The sequence below is a fragment of the Cibotium barometz genome, chromosome 4 (genome assembly GCF_041138505.1).
Source record: "Cibotium barometz isolate CiBa-2024 chromosome 4, ASM4113850v1, whole genome shotgun sequence".
Classification (NCBI taxonomy): domain Eukaryota; kingdom Viridiplantae; phylum Streptophyta; class Polypodiopsida; order Cyatheales; family Cibotiaceae; genus Cibotium; species Cibotium barometz.
The window spans coordinates 67,595,754-67,623,720 of NC_141049.1; the positions used below are offsets into that span (position 1 = coordinate 67,595,754).

A 27,967-nucleotide genomic window follows, 5' to 3' on the forward strand; every position below is an offset into this window, starting at 1 on the left:
TAGTTTCGATATGATGAGCACTTCCACGTCTGCACCCAAATTTGGGTTGTGTTCACACCAATTGTCCGATATCATTCAGAAAAGTAGTGAGCAGTTCAAAGATTTTCTAGTTTCGATATGATGAGCACTTCCACGTCTGCACCCAAATTTGGGTTGTGTTCACACCAATTGTCCGATATCATTCAGAAAAGTAGCAGTTCAAAGATTTTGTAACTTGGTGTAGTCCGGTTGTAATAAAAGATTCTCTAGATTATATATATATATATATATATAACTATTGTTCTCTATATAAAAAAATTTGACCTTAAACTGTTGATAATCACCATGGATGGAACTCCATCTCTTGACCCACAACTTGATCTCCTTGCAATCTATGAGCATTATGAAGCTAGTAAAGTCTTCCAACACATGTTTATCTCCAATGTCACCAAATCTCAGCAACATGCCAAAAATGTCCCACATAGATCCCAAACGGCAAAATAGCTCGTGATTTTGATTCCTCTCCCTGCTTTCATCTTAGGATGGAGATAAGGATACAAGACACATGGAAAAAAGTAGCAAATGAAGGGGCATCCAAATAAAAATTGAGCTCCAGCTTGTCCAATTAGTTTCCTTGCCCCCCTTCTTCTCCACCACCTCCTCCTTCCAAAACCACTCACACACACACACACAAAAAAGGTTGTTAACAATATGTGCTTGAATATTGCATGCTATTGACTAGGGCCTCATTAAATGAGACTTATGCCCCTTTGTGGCAAAGAAATTATATACTTGAAATGTGGATGATGCCATTGCTAGTGTAAGTAATAAATGAGACTTATAGACTTATGTCTCTTTGTGGCAAAGAAACAATATGGTGTATCACCCAAACTAGAAAGGTAAAGAAATTCCATGCTACAAGAATAATAAATGTGTAATCTCCCAAAATTGAATAGGTTGTCTTCAACTTCCTCACACATAAACATAACTGGAAGTGCTGAAATTTGAAGCGTTCAGAGGGCACCAAAGCCTTTGTAGAGAAGACCTCTTAGAAAATAGGGCTGCAAAGAAGGCCACTATTTTGAAAATTTATCTAATTTTTACACATAAACATACATATTTCGAAGGTCAACCTAGTTTATAGCCTTGAAATTGAAGGTTAGGGTAGGCCTTCAAATTTCAGCCTTAATAACCACCAAAGATATTCATGTCAAGGTACTTTGAGTGAAGTGATTGCACTTATTTGTGTTATCACTACCACCCACACCCAAACATAGTAGCGTGTTCATGTCTAAAGGATAATAAATGAGTAAAAGTAAAGGAAATCTTAAAACATCACATTCCATCATTTTGTGAACACACTTGTATTTAAGCTCCACGACTATCCACTACATACCACTATCATTGCCTTAAACTGTTGATAATCACCATGGATGGAACTCCATCTCTTGACCCACAACTTGATCTCCTTTGCAATCTATAAGCATTATGAAGCTAGTATAGTCTTCCAACACATGTTTATCTCCAATGTCACCAAATCTCAGCAACGTGCCAAAAATGTCCCACATAGATCCCAAATGGCAAAATATCTCGTGATTTTGATTCCTCTCCCTCTAGCGTAAGGGACATGCAAAGCTAACCTTGCATCCAAATAAAAATTGAGCTCCAGCTTGTCTAATTAGTTTCCTTGCCCCCCTTCTTCTCCACCACCTCCTCCTTCCAAAAACCACTCACACACACACACACACACAAAAGGTTGTTAACAAGATGTGCTTGAATATTGCATGCTATTGACTAGGGCCTCATTAAATGAGACTTATGCCTCTTTGTGGCAAAGAAATTATATACTTGAAATGTGGATGATGCCATTGCTAGTGTAAGTAATAAATGAGACTTAGTTGCATTAGCAGATTTATCTTTGAATTCTTTGCTTGAGTGCCAAATAATTTGTTAAGTTCATCCCATGCATCTTTAGCTTATTGTATCCCTCCAATGTGGTGAATGATTTCATCATTTAAGCTAAGTGCAGTGAGTCCTAATGCTTTCTCATTTCTGATCTTCCACTCATTCTCCCCATTCTCCATTGGACATTCACCTCTTCCCTCAACTAGCCCCAATAGACCTCATGAGCAAATACATGGTTTTTGTTTGCCATGTATGGAATTGCTCCCCGTTGAACTTAGCTACTTCTTGTGCAATGCTCATGATGATGTGAAGGGGGTCTTACCTCTTGGTCCAATTCAAGATTCAAGGGCAGTGTCTACCCTTTTACAACTCCAATTTAGTGTTAAATGATGATTACAACAAGTTTACAAGCATGAATACACCAAAAATTGCATAAAACCAAGGATAGTTGGTTTGTACTGGATGGTTGGGATATCAAACCAACTTCAAATTACAATCTAAAGTGATAGAGATCTATATCACATACCTAATGGTAAGTTTGAACCATCAATTACACCAAAATTAGTGATTAGTGCTAATTAATCACTAATTAGTGAGATTAATCTCCCCTTTTTGTGTGCAAAAATAGAGTGTACGGGGAGGCCAGATCTGGTACCTTAGAATTCAAATGAGCTCAAATCCTTTCAAGGGCATCAATAACAATCAGTCTAGTAGAGGATCAAGCCCAAAAACATAATATTTGACCAAATATTGAATGCTTAATCTTTGTTTTACCAAGGTCGTTTGCAGATTTGATCCAGAGCTTGATGCCACTTCTCCTTAACCAATTTTGCAAATCTCAGATCATAGACATGTAGAGCACCCTTGAAAACCTTGGGGCTGAGAGGAATTAGGTTAATTCCATTTGTGGAAGAGTAGATCTGCGATTTGCTTTAGAAAAAAAGGTGCCTCCAAATCGGCAGCATATCTCAGTGATTTGGCGAGTTGTTGTGGGCAGGCCGATGCGTGGGGATGTTGCCTAGATGTGGCTAAGAGGTGCCTAATCCCATTATACTTTACAAAATAGTTATACACAGAGTTTGTTTTGGGACATAGACCACTAGCTGGTGGTGGTGCTGGCAAAGGGCATATGTAGGATGAGGGTCCTAGGAGACCTCCACCACAGCTCTTCACATAGCTCAAGGGGATCCCATTTTTGTGCCCTTGTCTAGTGTCGAGGCACTAGGTTCGCACATTGGCATGGATGTGCTTTCAACACAAAGAGCATCGAGCACCACGTGGTGTAGCTTCTATCACGATCTAGGACCCCATTTATCGAGGTAGTTCTCTATTTTATTGTATCAACAATTTCTTCAAAATGTTCTTTGTGAATTTGGTAGATATTTGATTAAACATTGACCTTTTATGTAGGCACCAGCGTCTATGAGACGACAACTGTCAATCCCGTCGCATCTCATACGATCAAGAGTCTCACAGTTGAGCTCTAGTAGGTGAAAGCAGAGCTAGACCAGTCTAGAGAGAATGTGAGACTACAATTGGAGGATATGAGAGGGAATCTTTTTAATGAGGTCATGAGGCATCATATTGCAAAGCATCATTTCAAGCACTATTTTGCTCAGATGCGACTTGTAGTTCATGGTAGGGGAGTGCGGTCACCCCCCTACACCACCTTATATCCTCATCAAACCATTGATGTTAGAGGTCAAAGTCCTTTTGCATCCCATGCTCGAGAGTTTCTTCATGACACCACCTGCCCAGTTTGCATGGTTTCCCTTGATGCCACTGGGTTCTATGGATTGGGATGCAACCACTTATTTCACCTGTCTTGAATTAGTCTCCAGTTGGTGCAACGAGCCACTTGTCCCATTTGCAGATATGTGGTGACATACAGAGTTTTGGGCTTAGATGATCTCTACCCCAACACACAAGAGATCGATCCAGAGAGACAGGCCAGCCAGTCTCCCAAAATATAGGCAAGGATCTGAAGACTATAGCATGACAGTTGGGTGTTAGTGCTGACTATATTCCTCCTGGATTTGAGGAGACTCCACATATATGGAGTGGAGCGAGGGTGATCTAGAGAGTCTCTTTGAGGAGAGCAGGCACACAGCATACGAGTGGGTTGGTGGTGTAGGTCCTAGTGGTTTATCAGCTCCTCCATAGACCTATCATCACATTGTACTCAACACGGAGGAGGAGACCCGTCTTCGAGTGGGAGATATGGGCTCGTCGCCCCCAAGACTACACTTTATGGTTACAATGCTATGAGTGACTATAGGATCAGAGAGATGATGTGGTTAGGATTGGTCACCTACCTCCTATGCAATAGGTGGGACAGGCAAGCGGCAATGGTAGTATCGCCACTCGAGTCAGGGACGAGCCTCGACAAACAGCTATGAGGTTCTGAGTCGAGGAGGTGTTTGCAATGTCCTCATGCTCTGGATCAGATGATATGACTAAACCCAGAGTAGCTAGGATAGCACTTATTATTTTTATCGAGATGTATCTTCTAGTGACTAAACCTAGAGTAGATTGGTTAGCACTTCTACCTTCTCCTTTGTTGTTCATGATTTATTCACATGTATCTTGGTGCTTTATGCTTTGTACTTTGTTGATCATGATATATTAAGATGGTTCAGTATACTTTTTGCTTTGTACTTTGTTCATCGTGATATATTAAGATGGTTATTTGTACTTGTGTGCATGCTTTATTTTAAGACATTTATGTATTTGTAATTCATTTCCAAACTTTCAATTAAGCCCTTTTGTCTCTATCTTTCTCTCTCCCCTCCTCTCGCCATCCAAACATCGACTGATGGTGGCAATGAAACTTCGCAGGCATGTGGGGTGGCCTAGTCCCGCATGCCTACAAAGTTTATTATCATCGGGTGACATTTGGTTGGTCAATTCGGGCCCAGTGCCCAAATTTGAAGTCTCTTAGTGCTTGAGAGGCTAGGAAAAATCCCACTCTTCTGTATACCATCGTACCCAAATGCCGCCCAATGGTGATGAAACTTTGCAGGCATGTGGGTGGGCCTAGCCCCACATGCCTGCAAAGTTTCATTATCATCGTATGACATTTAGTTGGTAAATTGGGGCCTAGTCCCCAAATTTGAAGTCTCTTAGTGCTTGAGAGGCTAAGAAAAATCGCTCTCTTCTCCATGCCATAATACCCAAACGCCATCCGATGGGGCAATGAAACTTTGCAGCCATGTGGGGTGGGCCTAGCCCCACTTACTTGCAAAGCTTCATCACCATCAGGAAACATCTGGTTGGTCAATCGGGACCCAAGGCCAAAATTTAATGTCTCTTAGTGCTCGAGAGGCTAGGAAAAATCCCACTCTTCTGTATGCCATCATACTTAAACGTTGTCCGATTAGGCAATGAAACTTTGCAAAAATGTGGGGTGGGCCTACCCCACATGACTACAAAGTTTCATTATCATCGGGAAACATTTGGTTGGTTAATTAGGGCCCAGTGCCCAAATTTGAAGTCTCTTAATGCTCGAGAGGCTAGAAAAAATCCCGCTCTTCTACATGTCATCATACCCAAATGTCATTTGATGGCGACGATGAAACTTTGTAGCCATGTCGAGTGGGCCTAGCCCCATATGTTTGCAAAGTGTTATCATCATCGAATGACATTTGATTGGTCAATTGAGGCCCAATGCCCAAAATTGAAGTCTCTTAGTGCTTGTTGAGAGACTAGGAAAAATCCCGCTCCTCTGCATGCCATCATACCCAAATGTTGTCCGATGGTGATAAAACTTTGCAAGAATGTGGGGTGGGCCTAGCCCCACATGCCTAAAAAGTTCTATCATCATTGGGTGACATTTGGTTGGTCAATTGGGGCCCCAACCGCCCTCTTAGTGCTCGAGAAGCTAGGAAAAATCCCACTCTTCTATATGCCATCATACCCACGGGCAAGGTGACCCTCGTACCATGGGTGATTATAATTTTTTTTTATTTTGAGCATGTAGGCTCGTGGATGATTGCGCATCACATACATGGGTGGAAAGATCACAAAGTAGCTGGGCAGCGAACCTCGTGTGAAGATTTCTTTGTGTTACAATTCACTTTACACCATGTAAACAAATATGCAATCTTAACTATAAGGTTTTAAAAAACTTATGAAGAACTGCGCCCGTTGAATGCGCTATTATGTGCCGAGCTGTTTCTGTAAGCGCGGTCAGTCTAGTTCCAGCTCAATCCTCAGATTCTCTGAGTATGCCGTTAAAGGCATGTGAACAAGGCTTCTATATGATATTGTGTGTGAATGAAATCTTAACTATAAGGTTTTAAAAAACTTATCAAGAGTCACGCCCGTTGAATGCGCTTTATGTGCCGAGTTGTTTCTGTAGCACGGTCAGTCCAGTTCCAGCTCAATCCTCAGATTCTCTGACATCATTGGGTCATCTTCCTCCTCGCAGTCTCTTTCTCTATATACACCATAATTATTGTCATGCTCCTTTTGCATTTCGAGCTCACCATATCCACAACCTCAGTCGTTCGCAGGAAATCTTTTGTGCTCTGCGATCAAGCCACCTACTCAATGTGCAGGCCACAAGCTATTGCTACCTCGATCATGAACTGAGCCATCTGTGCTTTTGTGTGTTGCTACCGATTGGTCTCTGCTTTCTCTCTGTGTGCTTTGCGCACAAGTCTCCACATCATCACATTAGCTTGCAGTTCTCTTATTCACGGCCGTTTCTTTGGCCCAGCAACTCTACTAGTGCTAGCTTCCCATGACTTTGCTGCAACCACCTGCTCCGCCGACCACTTTGTCTGCGTATCTCTTGATGATCTGTGGGGCCTCCATCATAGTGCCACTATCTCTCCTCCTGTGAGCCTTCACTCCACTCCAAGGCTCATAAAGATTTGGACTTCAGTTCACTGGAGCTTCTTTTGCTGAGCTTCCCTTAAGCTTTTCTCCACCGTGACCTCCATCATGGCGACGGTGATCGGTTTTCGGTTTGCTATCTTGGCCGCCCACAACCCCTTGTAGTTTTGGGGCCCACATTCTGCTCTGGCAGACCATAGCTTTACGAGCTTCTCCCTCTACTTGCCTCATCTATTCAACCTCCCTCTTGAGGTTTAACACATAGCCATCACAATGACCGCCAACTAGCTCCCCATTGAGCTCCAAAACTTGCTGACCTTAGTAAAACCTCCCTCATGAGGTTTTCATACCATTCAATGGGGCTGTTGTAGCTCACCAATGAGCTTATCAAAGTCTACATGCTCCCCTTCTTTGCATGCAGAACATTAAGGGTGCTTTCTTCAGGTGGTTTCTCTTGAAACCATAGGTGCAAAAAACTTTGTGAAGACTCCACCATTGTCTCCACCACAAATGAGTGCATCCCACTCTTGGTGCACGCACATGGACTCCATCTTGAGTCTCAAACCTTGCTTGCTTCAGCCAAGCAAAACATACACCTTAAAACATGCTCTTTGCCCAAATGCAAGAGCCATGGGATCCACATATCCCAACAACTAGCAACCCTTCAACATTGAGCATTTTTCCATGCTCAAAACCAAAACTTCGAGGCAAAACTTCACAAAACCAACCTTCTTGAGACACCTTTGTCTCCTGGGCAGCTTCCTTGTACACCGAATACTCCATAGCCTTCATACTTGCTGAAATCTCCATTTTCAGCTTCCATGATGATGAGCAGGTTTCCCATGTTGCAACTTGGGCAGCTTCTATGCAACCTCCATGTTGGAAATCTCCTCTCAAACTTGAGAATGGCAGCTCCAAATTTCTCTCAAATCCTCACAAATGCAAATCCAAATGATAATATGAGTGTGCATTTTTTTTTTCCATATAACTGAAAATAATGCTTAATCAAAGAACTCATAACCAAGAGAAACTATACATAAATATTCACCATGACCAAGAGCCCACCCAAGCTTTGATACCATGTTAACAATCCTAATATGGAATTGATCATGGTAATAGACATAATAGATTAAGTATAATTATGGTGGATTATACCACACTAAAAACTCCATAAGAGAGAGAGGGAGATTTCACACTCAACACTCAATTCTATTGCATATCTCAAATGAACCATACAATGATATAGGCTCTCTAGCCTTATCCCACTTTACATATCATCCATGTGGCACTCCCTTTTCCACTTCTTTTGGTCAACACTCACACACCATTCAATATTACATGTGGCATTCTTATCTTGCCACAATATCTTGCACCTTTAGGGTGCTTTCCCACATACACACAACACCGCGATTACATCTCTCAACATGAAATACAGTAGAGCGAGATTTTTCCTAGCCTCTTAAGCACTAAGAGACTTCAAATTTGGGCATTGGGCCCCAATTGACCAAACCAAATGTCGGCTAATGACGATGAAACCTTGAAGACATGTGGGGATAGGCCTAGCCCCACATGCCGTCAAAGTTTCATCGTTCAGTGTCGACATTTGGTTGGTCAATTAGGGCCCAGTGCCCAAATTTAAAGTCTCTTAGTACTCGAGAGGCTAGGAAAAATCCCGCTCTTATGTATGCTATCATACCCAAATTTTGTCCCAATGGCTATGAAACTTTGCAGGCATGTAGGGTGCTAGGCCCACCCTATATGCCTGTAAAGTGTCATCGCCATTGGGGAAGACGATGTTTGGGTATGATGGCATGTAGAAGAGCGGGATTTTTCCTAGCCTCTCGAGCACTAGGAGACTGCAAATTTGGGCATTGGGCCCTAGTTGACCAACCAAATGTTGCCCGATGATGATGAAACTTTGCAGGCATGTCGACCTAGGCCCACCCCATATGCCTAGAAAGTTTTATCCGCTAGCGGGCTGGTGAAGATGACATTTGGGTATGATGGCATACACAAGAGCGGGACTTTTTCTAGCCTCTTGAGCACAAACAGACTTCAAATTTGGGCACTGGGCCCCAATTGACCAACCAAATGTTTCTCGTTGATGATGAAACCTCGGGGGTTCACCTAAAAATATGTAAGTATAGCACGTGAGTTTAAATGAAGGGATTTTTTAATTCAAAATTTTAAGGTAAATTTACAGAAATCCATTTACAAAAGGGTGGTTTTTTAATCGATTTTGAAAAAAAAATATGTAAGTACATAAAGAAAGAAAGCAAGCACCGTGCTCAATGAACACACCTCTGTGACTCTCTTGCATAAAGATCTCTTGGAATCTGGTGAGGCAAGACAATTCTCTTACTAAAACCTTTCTATTAAGGCTGTAGTGGTTTCATCAACTACATTAACTAGGCAATCATGTCTAGGTGCATGAATACTACTCGCTCCAACATTGTTAGCATCCAAACTACTCTAGCATTGTCAGAGCCAACTCTAAGTGTTTGTGGTGCTATGGAAAGGATGGAATTACGAGATGTGGCACTCACCTTACCCCCCATTTAGGAGCTACTTACAGCTGCCACCACAATAGTCCTTCGAGCAGCCAAAGCATCTGCACTATTCCTCGTCTTGATAACCGCATAAGATTGACGCAGACTTGTAAGAATTGCCATGCCAACTCTTCTCTCTCTTCGACCTCCAATAGAAGATAGCGCCCTTCACTCTGCCATGTTGGGATGCTCGATCAAAGCATCAAGCATAGATGACTGTGATGAAGGTGTGAGATCCTTGAGATAGGCTTCAAAGATCACATTGGCATGACGATGCACTGAGGACTTTGATAGCTCTTTCATATCCACACTTTAGGCACTTTGTGGAGGAGGGGTGGGTTCTTGTGGAGGAGAAGGGGGGAGAGGCGGGTCTTGTGGAGGAGGAGGGGGTGGTTCATGTGGAGGAGAACAGATTGGTGCATATGGAAGAGGAAGGGGGGGTTCATGTGGAGCAAAAGAGATGGGCTCATTTGGAACTAGAAGGGGGGGGGTTCATATGGACTATCTAAAATAGGGGATAGGGGAAGAGGAGGAGGAGGAGGAGGAGGAGGAGGGTTGGGCTTGCCAGCAGCACAGCAACTGTTGCACATTAGCATGCTCTTCACTCCCTCTTTTTCTCACGAGCTATCCTTTTCCTCTCCTCCTCAAGAGCCTCTTGGGCAGGGGGAGTCTATTCATATCACGCTTTTGGCTCTTATGACTTTGAGAATCCATTCTCAAGGAAGCTACTAGAGAGAGGGCTCAAACTAAGTTATGAGTTGATGAGATGATCCTAGAGATGTGCAGTTATATAGGAAAAATAACTTATCCACTTAAGATTTCATTTGGGTGCAAGATTACATTCTATCTAAATAGGATTGTATTAAGATCAATAGATAAACATATGGATATTATTTTTCTAATTTTTAAAAAAATATAAATTATATTATAAAAACAAGGTACACAAAGCTTCTTATAAATAGAATAATCTATTATTATATTAACAAATTAATTATTTAATTATTTAAAAACTTTATATTTATATTAAATAAATATTATTTTATCTTACTCAATAATATATATATATAAATACCTCTATAATACAAATGCATATTTAGAAGGTGATCAGAGATTTTTAAATTTAATAAAATAGATTTTAAAATTATTATTTATCAAAAATAATTATTATATTTTTAATATTTTAATATTTAAATTATTTTTTATTTAAAATTAAAAATATCTTTTTTTAAAATTTCATGTTTTTAAATTTCATATTGAGTTTTTTTCATACATGAAATAAAATCAACCATTAGGTAGTTAGATTATTAAATATCATTTTAATAATATTTAAATATTTTTAAAATCAAGGTGTATGTATGCATGGAGCCATGGGAGAAGAAGGTGATGATGTGGCATCATGCATGCCATGTGGCAACTCAAGAGCCACGTGGCACCATGTGAGCTAACATGGCAATTCCACATAAGATGCATGGGTTGACATGTACATGGAGGATGTGGACATGTGTATGACTTGGCCTCAGTTGATGTGGCATGCCATGTCAACATATGTGAGGTGGCAAAATGATGTGGCATTGATGATGAGGTGGAAAGTTAAATAGGTTGACAAAGCTCACGTGGATAGCGGAGGTGGCAAGGTGAGGTGGCTTAGTGCTTATGTGGATCCTCTCTAAGCTAATGTGGACACAAGTTGGCATGTACATGTAAGATGTGTGCCCATCCCAAGGCTCACACATGGCATCATCTCTAGGCTTGGGAGATAACTAACCCTAGATTTCCAAAGCTAGCAAGGCTTGACTTAAAAGAGGAGAGTCGACATAAAATTGAGATTTTTACTTGTTGTGATGATTGAAAATGGAGCTTCTCTTACTCAAATTGAGTCAAAAAAAATCATGGTGGATTCATGGTAACAAGTACTTCGGTCCATATAGTTTTTATCTTTAGATGTTTAATTTTCTTTCTTTATAAATTAAACTAAAAACTAGTTACAGAGCTTTTGACAGTCTAAACAAATTTTACAAATAAGATCTATAAAAATCCAACCATTAGAATTGTAATTTTACCTTAGATCCACAATATATTGATCTTTTTCCATGCTTTGGTCTCTAGATCCATGCAAAATTAACCTTGTAAGTGGTTGATATGATGGGAGCCACTATAACACAACCCACCCGTAGAGCGACGCTTGTTTGCATTGCTACGGGCGTCGATCTAGGTGTCGCTATGGCGCATCGCTTAAGCGATGCCTTTTAAATCTCATAAGTGATACTTAAGAGCATGCGTCACTTATTAGACGTAAATATCTAGAGCATCACATATGCGACGACGGGTATCGCATTAGCGATGCTCAACGGATATTTTAACGATTAAAAATTCCAATTCTCAGTTCACTCTCTTTCGTCACTCTAGCATGTATTTGTATTGGAATGATGATTCTCTCTCTCTCTCTCTCTCTCTCTCTCTCTCTCTCTCTCTCACACACACACACATACATATAATATCAAAGTACTCATTCTCTCTCTCTCTCTCTCTCTCTCTCTCTCTCCCCCTCTCTCGACTCGAATTGGATTGAGCTCAGAACTCTCTCTCTCTCTCTCTCTCTCTCTCTCTCTCTCTCTCTCTCTCTCTCTCTCAGGTCGAGCACACAAGTGAGCAAAGATCAATTCAACATGATGTATTATAACATTGGTAAGCAAATTACATTTGTGCACAAAGTTGAACAAAAATAAAAGCCCATGTAAGTATATGTAAGCATACAAGAGTACAAAGTATATAAAGTGATCAAATGTCTGTAAATGGCAAAATATGATGAGTACAAATGGTAGAATGTGAGGACGGCATAGTCTACCTAATCCTATACTCATGTCTATGTGTAATAATACGTAAAACTATGTGTACGTCGCCTCCAAATATAAAATGGGGCTCAAAATAAGCTAGGGATCTAGAGCAAGGAGAAGGAGGATCCTCTAGTCTTTATGGTATGTACCCTCATCATCCTCATGATCATCGTTCCCTGATGCAGGCTACTCCATCAACATAGATTTGTGTTCCATGGTACTCTATCGATCTACCTTTGTCATGTCCTCATCACTGTGCAACTCCCACGGTTTAGAAAATGTAATTAGTTGATGTTTGAATACTTTAATTAGAAGTCGAATGACATTTAATCTAGATTACTTACAAAAGTAGCTAGTCGAGGTAGCTGGGTCTTCAGAAACCTATAACCCTGATAGGTGGCCATCTCTATCTCCCAAGGAGTGGGCTCACGACCATAGTCCTTCACTTGTTATTTAAAAACCACGAGTTATCGGTTGATATAAAGAACATAAGATACACACCTACATGCAAGTCTAAGACAAAATGTGAACATACAAAAGTGGCAATTAAGCCCTTCTTGCCCATCCTGCCAAGACGTGTTGTATGCCTAGCCTGTAGCCTAGCTTGTGCTACATCCTATAGACATATGTTCAGAATCAAAAAGCATGTGTATATAGACCTAAGATTTAAGACAGACATTAGTATATAGCTAGAGAGTAAATATTACATACCTTCTGCTCATCCCAATGTATCCTGAGTCGCATCTCCCGTCGAAAAGTCCTCCACGACTCAGGATGCATACTAGTGGGGCGCGGGTATTCTTCGCTAGTGCGCAATATCTCCTACACATTTCAAAGTCACATCCAAGAAGTTAGCTGGATATTGCGCACTAGCGGAGAATATTGTGCAATACTAGAGAGACAGGATCAGCCTATGGTAAGTGATATTTCTTTTTCCAAGAATTCTACATTGACTCGTTCAAATTCTATATGGTCTTGATAGACAAAGTGATGTATAACAGGCATGTAGGTACAATCATTACGTGGCCAAATCTAGTTGTACATCTTTTTGATGATGACAATGGCTTTCATGGGCTTGACCGATCTATGCTTCCTTGCATGCGCCATAGTCAAGCTATCCCTTCAGTTACAAATGGATGCATGTGCGCACCAATTACCTCCTGGTTCTTAGTCTGAGATATCTAGCGATCATTCCTTACCTAGTCGCCTACTACCTCTCATAAAGACATAATTACAGACATTATGACAGTTGGTTGGGTGCATCACTTACAGCTAATGGAGAGGTTTTCAGCTTTTGGGATGTTTGCTATGTGATCACGTCATCTTCAATTGCCGTTAAGGGTCAAGGTCTTTTTATTGCACAGGATTTACATGTCCCAGTTCACTCTGAGGTCACTCTTATGACATTTTGTGAACCTTTCTATTCATAAGGTCCATGGCATCAGCTTGCTCGCTACATCAAGAGTATGACCACATATGGGCTATGTGCTGATGCTGCCTCTCTCACTAGAAGAGGCATTACCCATAATGAATCATAGAGTTTATATATTGATGGCAGACCTCACACTCAAGGAAATATATCAGGACTAATCAATAATATAGCAGAGGGAGGAATGAAAGAACTAATTGTACTTTTGTGGAGTGTGACACTGGTCATGAGCCAATGCACATGAGTAGAGATATACCTAGATACATTGTAGTCAATGCTATTAGATCATTGCGTGTTGGTGAGGAGTTGCTAGTGAATTATGGTTGGTGTAGGTGACCACCAGCTCCACATAGAGAATAGATGTATTTATAGCATTTTTAGTACACATGTCTCTTATAAACGGGCTTCAATCCATGACATTCTACTAGTATATTTATATTTTTTACTTATTATATCTTGTGGCACCAAAGGTCATATTAATTTGAGTATATTTAAAACAGCATGTGTATATAATGTTAGAATTTAATTTGATGAGACTTTGAAAATGTGTTCACTCGTGCTTTGTTGTCACTTGTCTTATTATGAATTATTGTGTCTTTATGATTGTCTAATTCAAATTGGATCACAGCTTCTAGACTATGATATTGCAAATGATGTGTCCTTATATCATCAAGGTCACTCTCGATTGTCAGTAGAGTGTATGCGGATTCTTAGATCACAGGATCCTAGTACTTTTCAAAGGTTGAGAGAGCAATACGCATGTCAAATAGAGCAACCTGATGATGTGGAGCATGATGCTGACAACATGACTGGATTTCTTGATGATTGGTTTCAGAGTAATATAGATGACAATGACACTCATGAAAAATATCTCCGAGAAGAAGCACTCACAAAGATATATGAGCGTTCTTCTATGACGAGATTATCTATGACCTTCCTTATCCTGAATGTCCAAGCTCGCTACTCCTAGAGCAATGTATCAGTTTCAACATTACTAACATAAGTGGATCATATACAATAATACATGGATGCAAAGTGATAGGGTATGTTTATTTTCCTAATAAGTTGTTGTTATTGACAAATTGCTTTCTAGTAAGATTCTACCGCCCAATAACACCATCCCAAAAACAAGGAATGAGGAGGACTCAATCACGGAAGGAGTACATCATTGTGGCAGTATAGACTATATGACGAGATGGGCAAAGGCAACGAGCACAAGTAGAATCACGACCAAAGATGTGGGTAAGTTCATATTTAATCACATATGTAGTAGATTTGGTACCCCACTTGAAATACTGTCAGATCAAGGCCCTGGATTCCGAGGAGAGCTCTTACAGGATTTACTTAGAAGATTAAACATCAACCATAGGCACTCTAGCCCATTCTATCCACAATGTAATGGCTTAGTGGAGAAGGTCAATGGAATGATATGTAAGATAATCACAAAGCAGGTGGCTAACCGGCCACCCAAAAGATTGGGACAAGCACTTAACTGTAGCTTTAAAGCCTATAGGACATCTTTTAAAGCCTCCACCCAATTCACCCCTTTTCACCTGGTCTATGGACAAGAAGCCCTTCTACCCATCGAGGTAGAACTAGCCAGCTTGAGATTGATGGTGGATAGTAGGATAGAGCCTAGTGACAGATTATTGAACCACAGGCTTCTAGACCTCCAAAGCTAGAGTTGGATAGAGAGCAAACTTAACCAGAAACTCCAGGACAAGAGGTTGAAGGAGGGCATGTTGGTCCTTAGGTATGATAGTACATTATTGGACAATAGACATGATTCAAAGTTTCAGCAAGTCGTGGCTTGAACATCGAGTCAGGAGGTTCAAAGAAGTATCTCTTGCACCAGTTAGGTTGGTAGTGGTAGCACGCCGAGGATCATGAGTGTTCATCTACTCAATGTGGTGTGTGGCACAAAAATTGACCCATCACACACACAAACGGCATAGGGGACACAAGGCAAGAAATAGAAGGTTGGTGGCAAGTAGAGGAGTGCAAAATTCTAGGGCATGTGTGTGCAAAGTTTGGTGCCGATCCAGTATGATTTACATGGTCATGCATGCATGTGTGTGAGCAGTCAGGGACTTGCCCCACAGTTAGGCGGCCAAGCACATAGAGGAGGTTGCAAGGGTCTTATAAATCTTGTAAATGTGGAAAAATTAGAACAAAGCAAACATCAAGGAGAATTACCTAGATGGTGGGAAGGTGAGGACGGGAGGAGAGGTGATGGGCGACGGGCGCTACTCGGTCGTCTGCTTGAGCTAAGATGAGAACACAGATGGCTCGTGCGAATTCGCATGAGCCATCCGATTTGGGTTTTTTATTAATTTCCCAGTCCGTCCCTTACACAACGTCTGTATAAGTGACATCGTGTAAGCGACGCTTTGCAGTATACAATCGTTCGATGCCGCCATTGTGTAAACGATGCTAAATGATGAACCGTTGCTTATGCAACGTCCAGTGCGACGGACGTTTGCGATGGAACATCAGGTGATTTCAAACACATCACTTAAGCGACGTTCGTCATCGTGTAAGCGATGTGTTTGGAAAAACCCATCATTTTGGCCCTATCACTAAGAGAGGGGTTTTGTTCTAGTAGTGAGCATAAAATAGTAATTTTAAATGTTTTTTGGGCATGTAAACTTAAATAAAAATATAAAAACACCTCATACTTGATAAATCAAGTTAAGCTCTCTGTTATGTCAATTAATGATGTACAAAGTTTCATGATCATATGAGTCGAGGTGTAAAAGATATCGGCAATACAAATGCATACAGTCCACCTATCCAAACTCAGGACAGGGCATATGCCCAGATTTTGTCCCCATGCAAATGGGCCCTTAGAAAGACTGGATTTTCGATCGGATTATATTTTTAGGTGCCCAACTTTGCATGTGATGTTTCATTAGAAGAGCGTGAAGTAAAATTCTTAGGCTAACTACGAGAGATTAGGTATTCTTAGTGGAAAAATGCATGTTTCACGCTAAACCAAGGGCGCCTGTTGTTGACACAAAACTAGGCACCCTCATCTTGTAACCATCCATATATAGTAGCTTTTGTAGCCCCACCTATGGGGTAGCTCTACCACACATGTCAACTAGAGTGTGACGATTTACTTCAACACATATATAGTAGTATTGTGAATCGTGATTCGTAGAGTGTGACGATTTCCTTCAACATGTGTGTAGTAGTATTGTGAATCGTAATTCCTAAAGCTCAAGAGAGCTGCTTTTGTCTTGAATGTCCAAAAATTTCAATGGAGGAAGTTACGAAGGCCTAAATGTGCATATGTTAAGTCAAGGAAGACCTTGGAGCTCAATGAGCATGATTGGAAATGGAAGTAATTGGAGCCAATTTTGACACAAGAAAGCAATTGTTCTTGGAACATATCAAGCTAAATACGAGCTATGTTTGATTTTGAAAAAGAGAGAGATTATCATGATATTGTATTATGTAAGAATTGTTTTGCAAATTCGAAAATTGAGCATGTAAAGGTGGCATCTTTGTCAAATGCTTGTTTTCATGGGGATTTCTAAAAGATGGTGAGAATGTTGCAACCCCAATAAGTCCTTGAGGTCCTAGAAAAGCAGGTACATGTGGTGGTATTTAAGTGTCAATGCGTGTCCATGAAAACAAGGCCATTGAGTGGCTGATCTCTTTTAGCAGCAGACAACAGGACTGAAATTTTATTAGGTCAAAGTATCAGTAACTATCCACCATTGATCATAATAACAGATCTGCATACAAAAATCCGCAGGCCATCAATGGTGATGGTGGTGGCCATGATGATGTTCTGCTTTATTCTTCTCACGAAGTGCTAAAGCAGCAGCACCTATGGCAACCGCCTCTGCGAGGTGGAGATGGTTCTTGTGCTTTTGATGATGCTCCGGATGCTTCTTTGCCTTCTGGTGCTCACTCTGCAATAAAACAGCGCAAAGAAGTAATTGATGAGGAAGCGCAAGCATTACAATGAAGAAAAATAATCCTCCTCTTTTAAGCAATGGAATCCTTACGAAGGCCACAGCGCCTGCGGCCATGGCAGCCGCCTGCGCGAGCTGCTGGTGGTGCTTATGTCGCTTGGCTTCTGAACACGCCATCGATATAGGCTAATGTGAAGGGAAGTGCGTGAAAACACACGGGGCCGCCGCCCAAGGATATAAGAAGCTGGCCACTATCAGAGAAGAGAATCTCGGAAACCACGCTTCTACGAAAGTGGACCAAAACTACATATTCGGCTACAATAGCCTATCCCCGCCGTCTTAAAAGCTACTCCCTATACTACTATGTGTGTGGGCATGAGTTGATATAAGACTAGTATTAGATGAATGCTTATCCATACCAAACTACCATAGCCTATTTTGTGTGTGTGTGTATTTATTTTTGGCTGGGCCCATCTTATTTTCCACTAAAAGCAGCAAAATAATAATCCCTAAACTGCAAGACTCTCTGTGTGGGCATGGGCCACCAAGTTGATATAAGACTAGTATTAGATAATGCTTATCCATACCAAACTACCATCGCCTATTTTTTGTGTGTGTGAAAGTGAGAGAGCTTATCTATACCAAACTACAATCGCATGTTTTGTGTGTGTATTCATACCAAATTACAACAGCCTATTGTTTGTGTTTGTGTTTGTGTGTGTGTGTGTGTGTGTGAGTGTGTGTGTGTGTGTGTGTGTGTGAGAGAGAGAGAGAGAGAGAGAGAGAGAGAGAACATAGAGATCTTCTTAGTCATTATTAAAATGTAAGAGTTCTATCTTTTTATCCCTAGAAGCTTTATAAAATAGCATAAAGGAATTCGCTTAGTAGACCTTATTTGACATTATCTCTAAACAAAATATTGTAAAGAAAAAGGTGCAACTTTATTCTTTGTACGAAAAGGATATAGTATGATTTTATGCCTTGCTTGATAGAAGAGTTGGTCCTTAAAGTTGCCTTCATCTTCTCAAACACTTAAGGGCATTCCAATGCTTTTGATGATTCTTCACGTTTTTCAACAAAAGGGATCCGGACATGATTACTTGTTTGGCTACAGTAAACAAGATTCAAAATCAATAATGCAATCACATATCTCCAAGTATTCAAAATGACAAAATATTGCTAAAAGAAGCCAAATACTAATTATGAAAAGCAAACCCATTACTTGTTAGGGTAGCCATTGTAGAAGTCTTAGTGTGTAAGAAGGTTATGTAATATGAATACTAAGCTTGATTCCCACATCGATGTAGATTTAGAAAGTGTGAACCATACTCATTTATGTCCTTATCTTTTAAGTCTTTTTTTGACATATATATCAATCCCTACTTTATTCTAATCTTTATAATAAAACTATAAAATGAACGTACTTTGCATATCTCAAAAAATCCACGTTACAATTAATGTGCAAGATAACTTCTCAAACAAAAAGGGTAATAATGTTGAAACAAATTAGCTATTAAAAAAATAAAAACTAAATTACACATAAAAATATATATTTGAGTGCCTAAATGTAAATCCAATTGCAAGTGATATATTTGAGTGCCTAAATGTAAATCCAATTGCAAGTGATATGAGAGCTAAGATTATCAAAGATGACCATTGGACTTGAACCATGTTCTTTCCCCTAGTCCTGAATCACACCTTGATGTAGACTACTTCAAAGATGGCATTCATTCCTAGTCCCCCATCTTATATATTTGCCACTTTGGAGAAGTTCTTATTTTCAAATGAAAAAGTTATATTTCTATTTTCATGCTCCCATTTTGATAGTGATTTTGAGATGATATTGAGTTTCATCTCGCCAAAGTAGTTCAGAATACCTACTTATCGCTCGTGACCATTGTGGTTAACACCTCGTATAATCCCCATATAATTGCCTATAATCTTTTTGTTGCAAGAAGGTTCTTATCATCACTCCTCTTGCAGTAATGTTACTCATTCTCTTTTATGAAGATCACGAGATACAATGTGATGCAACAAATCAAGGGAACAACCCCATACTAATGCATTTTTCTCTTTCATCATTGGTAACATCATTAGCGTAGGCATCGGTACAAGACCATTGGTATAAGCATCAAAATGGGAATATAGCAACATATATATCAATACATGTATATATCAACTCTATTAAATTTTTTTGGGCAAAATGGTATAAACTGGGGGTGGCAGAGTTACCAGCCCTAATCTATCACATTCTATCATTAGTACCACAACAAGTACTTAGACTTGAGAGATACTGAAGGAAAGGTCTTCAAAAAAGCAAGACATACTTCTACACACAAATATGATTATATTGATATTGCTCAGAGCATCATTTACATGTTACTATGTTACAAAAAATAAGAGCCAAGCTCTTACAAAAAACTTTTGTAAAAAATAGCCTACATGGTGGCCTATCACAACGGAGCATAGCCACGCAGGATAGCTACCGTGAAGAGGAGAGGGAGTAGTGAGAGGGGACTCGGCATAGCAGGATATGCAGTTCCAGTGCACGGCTATAGCCATGCAAGGTTATACACGTGGCTATAGCTACATGCACAGCTACGTGTATAACCACATACTATGAAAAAAAATTCTAAAATTCTAGAGAACATTCTAGATTTCTCAAAATATCCCCTTGAGAGAGCAAAGGATTGGGTCTTTTAATAATATAATATCACAAAAAAGCACAAAATGTAATACAATAAAATATGGAGTTAATCAAGATTGGAAAATTGAGAAACTGATTAATGTAATAGGGTGAGCTTTGCTCAACATAGGCCACATCTTCCATCAAATATGTAATACAATAAAATATGGAGTTCATCAAGACTGGAAATTTGAGAAATTGATTAATCTATTAGGGTGAGCTTTGCTCAACATTGGCCACAATAAAATATGGAGTTAATCAAGACTAGAAAATTGAGAAATTGATTAATGTATTAGGGTGAGCTTTGCTCACCATCGGCCACATATTCCATCAAATCCATACATGCTAATCGGTCTATCTCAAGATCCATATGTTCCATTGCAAGACCAAAAAAAAAGATCTATCCCACAACTACTAGTGGACTTAACATCATCATCATCATCAATATGCTCGCATTCAACTGCTTCCTCATGATCATTATGCTCGGATTCAATTGCTTCCTCATGATCATTATGCTCGGATTCAATTGCTTCCTCATGATCATTATGCTCAAATTCAATTGCTTCCTCGTCATCTTAGATAAGGACACCTTCATCTTGATTAGTTTGTGGTATCTCACGTTCTTTATCTTGTACTTGACCCTCTACATGTTCAATTTCAACTAGGAAGACCTGGCGCCATAGAAAGCACACAAATGCACAGTTGGGGTGTGTCCTCACCTCGTGAAACCTGGTTGCCTAGGATTCTCGTGGGAGATTATGATGCCCCGCATAGCCGCACCCGAAAGCTCCACTCCATAGCCCGCCACCACACCACCGCACTCCAATGGAAGCTTGACCCTCCTCACCACTCAATCTTACACACTCTCACTCTCTCACACACATCCAAGCAAGCACACATAAGTTCTCAAACACAAGAAAAAGGCAAGCAAGTAATAGTATAGGAGAGTAGAGAAGAAGAGCACTCTATTAGGTTATGCATAAAAGAATGAGTGGTGTGTTAAAAAAGTGGATCTAAGGAGGCTCAAAGAAGCAAGTGATCAAGGCCATAATGAAACCCATATTTATAGCCTTGGGAAGGGCTCCAATCCATGCTTTGTGTACGCCCTAGTGCCAACCATGTGTCCATAAATGCTCACACTACATTTTCTCCCTTGCACTTTCCATGTGCTACCTTTTTGACCTTTGACTTCACCTTTTACAAATGACCATACAAATCAACCTTTGCCAATGTACCCTTGGTCTATTCCTCTTTCTAATGTGCATGCTCCTCCCCTTGCTCTATTCATGTTACACCCTCACACATTGTTTTTCTCAACACCTCCCCTCAATGTGATGAGGGTCTAACACCTAGCATGTATTGACTTGACCTACACTCCATACTCATATGGTTGGAGTGGTCCATCTAGGTTACTCTATGAGCTACAATGTTGGCTTTTTCTTGACACTTTACACACTGGGAGAGTGGGGTTACATCTTCCTTCATGTCCCTGTAGCTCAACTTGGTCTTCTTCTTTGTTGACTCAAAGGCCTACTTCTTGTTAGTTGGCTTGTCCTTCTTCTTGAGAGACTCAACGGCCATCTCCTCTCTTGCTGCTATAATTGGTAGGTCCATCCTATTTTCATTTTTGTTTAAGGTCTTGGTAGCTTTTTTATTTTTAGAATTTTCTTTTGTTAATTTTCCTAGTGCACATGAGCTTAGTTTTTTTATTGTGTAAACATCCACGCTCTCCGCACCATATTTACCATCATCAAATGTATGGCCAGTGTCTAATCCCTCACATGTATGAGTTAATGACATCATTAGTCAGTTAACCTTCATTTTCCATAGGAATACCCTCTTATTTAATCCTTTTTACACCACACCTTTTAAACTCTAAGGGACAACCCTTAGGATTTATTTTCAAATCACACAAACAATGATCTTTATGTGTCGTGAGATTTTGCAAGTCGGCAACGACAATGAAGGCTCTCTTCTGCAAACTGATGGTGGTCGCCTTCTTCTACAATGGCATATTCTTTACCTTCTTTCTACACTGTTATGTAGATAGATTCTCTTCTTCTTTTGCCCCTCTTGCTGCGTTTTATGTGCTTGTGTCCTACCTTCTTTCTTGTGCATGAACCTACTGCCCTCCACATAGAAATAGCGATGGTGGCGGTTACCTTCTCTTTGTCTTTGTCGTTGTGCACCGTGCAATTCTGCTTTTTTTTTTCTTCTCCAAGTTCCCGGCTCCAAGTTCTTCGACTAGCTTTTGTGTGTTGCTCTCCACCTACTTCAGGGCTATGCCAAAGCTCCTTTGAGGCCAACTGTTGGGTTTCTTGGATAGTAGCTCAGTGTACTACTCCCGTCGATGCTTGCAAACAACTTGTTACTTTTCAATCACTTTCTATGATGTGTAGAGCCAATGCAAGAAAAGCTTTTTCACCACAGTGGTATATTATATACTGGCAGCACAGAAGCTTGATTTTATTTACTGCCCTCCACTGCCGCGAGGCTCTTTTAATGCAAAATATCTTGATTGTGCTGATGATATGTGGTCCTCTTGCATGCGCTTCTACTCGAGCTGCTTGGGATGTAGTGGATTGATATGATGATGATAAGCTGCTTGTTGCTGTTGGTGTGTTACGCACGCACACACTTACTATTCTGTGTGCTAATCAGCTCATGTACTTGCCCCCCTAGGTTTGGCCACACTGTCTGCCCTTGTATTCTGATGATTGAGCTTTTACTTTTGCTTACTATTGTGTATGTGCTGTATTTTGAAAAATGCAAAGTTCTCTCTCTATTGCAATAGAACAAACACACTCTAAACCTAATTTGCAAGAGAGAACACAATGGTAATCACTCCCTAATGATGTGAGAAACCCTTAGCCAAACCCTAAGCCTCCTAAACCTAAGCTCTAATACCATGGTAAAAAAGTGGATCTAAGGAGGCTCAAAGCAAGTGATCAAGGCCATAATGAAAGATTAAGAAAAATCCTAATATAAGATTATGCTAGAGGTTAAGCAATCACACAATAATAAGGACATAAACTCAATAATCTCATTGCAACAATAACCAAGTTCCATACACCCATATTTATAGCCTTGGGAAGGGCTCCAATCCATGCTTTGTGTGCACCCTAGTGCCAATCATGTGTCCATACATGCTCACACTACATGTGCTCCCTTGCACTTTCTATATGCTACCTTTTTAACCTTTGACTTCACCTTTTACAAATGACCATACAAATCAACCTTTGCCAATGTACCCTTAGTCTATTCCTCTTTCTAATGTACATGCTCCTCCCCTTGCTCCATTCATATTGCACCCTCACACATTGTTTTTCTCAATATGGTGAGAGTTGCATTTTAAGTTTTATAGGTGACCTCTAGGGTTTACCCTCTTGGACAGTCAATGTTACACTTTCTACTAAATAATGACTAGCAAACTTAATTTTATCTTTCTCAAAGAATTTCTCCCCCGAAAAGTAATCATCAAGTTGACTAAGTCATGTAAGTAATGTGCGAGAATCTTTCTTGCCATCAAAATTTTGAAAGGTAAAAGGTTTGCAGCTAATCTTCTTCTCCTTTCTAGACTCCTAAGCTCTAAAAGTAGCTTGCATGGTTCTGTGAATTCGATCACCATTAGAGTCTGAATATTCACCATTAGTAGCACCTCTATGTCTCTTTTTGCGAGATAACCTATCCTCTAGATCCCTTCTTAACTTCTTCTCAACTACAATCTAGTTTTGGAGTGCCTGAACTTGCTCTTAAATGGTTGGGGGTAGAGGATTCATGATGAAAAGAGAGATATAGATCGATAAAAAGTGCAAATTTTAAATGTAAAAATAGATGAAAATGAAAATTACTGAAATAATGATAATACTTAGATTTCACCCGCAATTTGTAAGAAGTCAAAAGCTTGTTCAACTCTGCTGGGAGAAGAAAAATCCACAAGTGCCAAGAGACTGTCAAGTCGTATCAAAGTGGGCATCAACTTGCCATAGAAAACTCAAGAGTCTTTGCCTTAAATTGGCCTTACTTCAGATTTGATGGAAGTCGTATGTCGTGCTAATTTTTATCAATAAGAATTGACCTTGAAGAAGAATTACCTTGAACCCTTGAAGGGATCCCTACAAATAACCCTTGAGATAGCAATTTTTGAAGAGGTAGCCTTTTTGAAACTTTACACCTTAGTGTACCCTTGTAGAAGCTTTTGAGAGAATCAAGATTTTTAAAGCTTGAAAAAGTTTTAAAAGCTTTTATTACTTGAAGTGTGTAAGGTTTTAAAGCTTGTTAAAAAAAGGCTTAATAAGATTTACAACATAAGACTTGTAAGTAAAGCTTTAATAGAAGGCTTTATAGGTTGGCTGTGTGTAGTTGGCCAGCGCACACTAAGGATAGCGAAAAAGCCAACAAGGAGAGAGAGAGAGAGAGAGAGAGAGTGTGTGTGTGTGTGTGGAACAGTGCAAAAGGAAAGAGAGAGATTTTTTAAAAAATTGCATTATAAATTTCATGGAGAAAAATTAACAGCAGCAGCCAGCCGACTGAAACAGAGAGAAGAAAAAGAATTTGTTATGCGATTACGTTTGAGAGAGAAGAAAAATAATATATATCAATCCCTACTTTATTCTAATCTTTATAATAAAACTATAAAATGAACGTACTGTGCATATCTCAAAAAATCCACGTTACAATTAATGTGCAAGATAACTTCTCAAAAAGGGTAACAATGTTGAAACAAATTAGCTATTAAAAAAATAAAAACCAAATTACACATAAAAATATATATTTGAGTGCCTAAATGTAAATCCAATTGCAAGTCATATGAGAGCGAAGATTATCAAAGATGACCATTGGACTTGAACCATGTTCTTTCCCCTAGTCCTGAATCACACCTTGATGTAGACTACTTCAAAGATGGCATTCATTCCCAGTCCCCCATCTTATATATTTGCCACTTTGGAGAAGTTCTTATTTTCAAATGAAAAAGTTATATTTCTATTTTCATGCTCCCGTTTTGATAGTGATTTTGAGATGATATTGAGTTTCATCTTGCCAAAGTAGTTCAGAATACCTACTTATCTTGACCATTGAGGTTAACACCTCGTATAATCCCCATATAATTGCCTATAATCTTTTTGTTACAAGAAGGTTCTTATCATCACTCCTCTTGCAATAATGTTACTCATTCTCTTTTATGAAGATCACGAGATACAATGTGATGCAACAAATCAAGGGAACAACCCCATACTAATGCATTTTTCTCTTCCATCATTGGTAGCATCGTTAGCGTAGGCATCGGTACAAGACCATTGGTATAAGCATCAAAATGGGAATATAGCAACATATATATCAATACATGTATATATCAACTCTATTAAATTTTTTTGGGCAAAATGGTATAAACTGGGGGTGGCAGAGTTACCAGCCCTAATCTATCACATTCTATCATTAGTACCACAACAAGTACTTAGACTTGAGAGATACTGAAGGAAAGGTCTTCGAAAAAGCAAGACATACTTCTACACACAAATATGATTATATTGATATTGCTCAGAGCATCATTTACATGTTACTATGTTACAAAAAATAAGAGCCAAGCTCTTACAAAAAACTTTTGTAAAAAATAGCCTACACGGTGGCCTATCACAACAACAGGAGAAGGGGAGCATAGCCACGTAGGATAGCTACTGTGAAGAAGAGAGGGAGTAGTGAGAGGGGACTCGGCATAACTAAGCAGGATGTGCAGTTCCAGTGCACGGCTATAGCCATGCAAGGTTATACACGGCTATAGCCATGCAAGGTTATACACGTGGCTATTAGCTACATGCATAGCTACGTGTATAACCACATACTATGAAAAAAAAATTCTAAAATTCTAGAGAACATTCTAGAGTGCTCAAAATATCCCCTTGAGAGAGCAAAGGATTGGGTCTTTTAATAATACAATATCACAAAAAAGCACAAAATGTAATACAATAAAATATGGAGTTAATCAAGATTGGAAAATTGAAAAACTGATTAATGTAATAGGGTGAGCTTTGCTTAACATCGACCACATCTTCCATCAAATATGTAATACAATAAAATATGGAGTTAATCAAGATTGGAAATTTGAGAAACTGATTAATGTAATAGGGTGAGCTTTGCTTAACATCCACCACATCTTCCATCAAATATGTAATACAATAAAATATGGAGTTCATCATCAAGACTGGAAATTTGAGAAATTGATTAATGTATTAGGGTGAGCTTTGCTCAACATTGGCCACAATAAAATATGGAGTTAATCAACACTAGAAAATTGGGAAATTGATTTATGTATTAGGGTGAGCTTTGCTCACCATTGGCCACATATTCCATCAAATCCATACATGCTAATCGGTCTATCTCAAGATCCATATGTTCCATTGCAAGACCAAAAAAAAAGATCTATCCCACTGCTAGTGGACTTAACATCATCATCATCATCAATATGCTCGCAATCAACTGCTTCCTCATGATCAATATGCTCACATTCAACTGCTTCCTCATGATCATTATGCTCACATTCAACTGCTTCCTCATGATCATTATGCTCGGATTCAATTGCTTCCTTATGATCATTATGCTAAGATTCAATTGCTTCCTCGTCATCTTAGATAAGGACACCTTCATCTTGATTAGTTTGTGGTATCTCACGTTCTTTATCTTGTACTTGATCCTCTACATGTTCAGTTTCAACTAGGAAGACCTGGCGCCATAGAAAGCACACAAATGTATAGTTGGGGTGTGTCCTCACCTCGTAAAAGCTGGTTGCCTAGGATTCTCGTGGGAGATTATGTTGCCCTGCATAGCTGCACCCGAAAGCTCCACTCCACAGCCGCCACCACACCACCGCACTCCAATGGAAGCTTGACCCTCCTCACCACTCAATCTTACACATTCTCACTCTCTCACACACATCCAAGCAAGTACACATAAGTTCTCAAACAAGAAAAAGGCAAGCAAGTAATAGTATAGGAGAGTAGAGAAGAAGAGCACTCTATTAGGTTATGCATAAAAGAATGAGTGGTGTGTTAAAAAAGTGGATCTAAGGAGGCTCAAAGAAGCAAGTGATCAAGGCCATAATGAAAGATTAAGAAAAATCCTAATACAAGATTATACTAGAGGTTAAGCAATCACATAATAATAAACATAAACTCAATAATCTCATTGCAATAATCAAGTTTCATACACCCATATTTATAGCCTTGGGAAGGGCTCCAATCCATGCTTTGTGTACGCCCTAGTGCCAACCATGTGTCCATAAATGCTCACACTACATTTTCTCCCTTGCACTTTCCATGTGCTACCTTTTTGACCTTTGACTTCACCTTTTACAAATGACCATACAAATCAACCTTTGCCAATGTACCCTTGGTCTATTCCTCTTTCTAATGTGCATGCTCCTCCCCTTGCTCTATTCATGTTACACCTTCACACATTGTTTTTCTCAACACCTCCCCTCAATGTGATGAGGGTCTAACACCTAGCATGTATTGACTTGACCTACACTCCATACTCATATGGTTGGAGTGGTCCATCTAGGTTACTCTATGAGCTACAATGTTGGCTTTTTCTTGACACTTTACACACTGGGAGAGTGGGGTTACAACTGAGGGTTAGGAACCATGCCCTTCTCACTTACTCGATGTTGCTCTTCTCTCTCTCTTTCATATGTGTCTTTCTCTCTCCAGCAGTTGTCTTCATTTCCACTGTGCATTCTGACAGAGTCAGCTTCTCTCATCTTTACCCATCCCAAGAGGACTCAATGGCAACCGCTCTATCGTCCTCGATCGAGGCTATCTCCCCTT

The 27,967-nt window shown here is 39.8% G+C and overlaps 1 long non-coding RNA gene across 1 annotated transcript; it reads right to left on the reverse strand.

Moving 5' to 3' along the window:
- Positions 1–16,970: 16,970 nt before the first annotated feature.
- LOC147639543 (uncharacterized) lies at positions 16,971–17,706 on the reverse strand. The gene is made up of 2 exons (XR_015263551.1): positions 17,555–17,706; positions 16,971–17,458 (listed from the first exon to the last, which is right to left on the reverse strand). It is a non-coding gene; the product is annotated as an uncharacterized LOC147639543 (long non-coding RNA).
- Between the last annotated feature and the right edge of the window lie 10,261 nt (positions 17,707–27,967).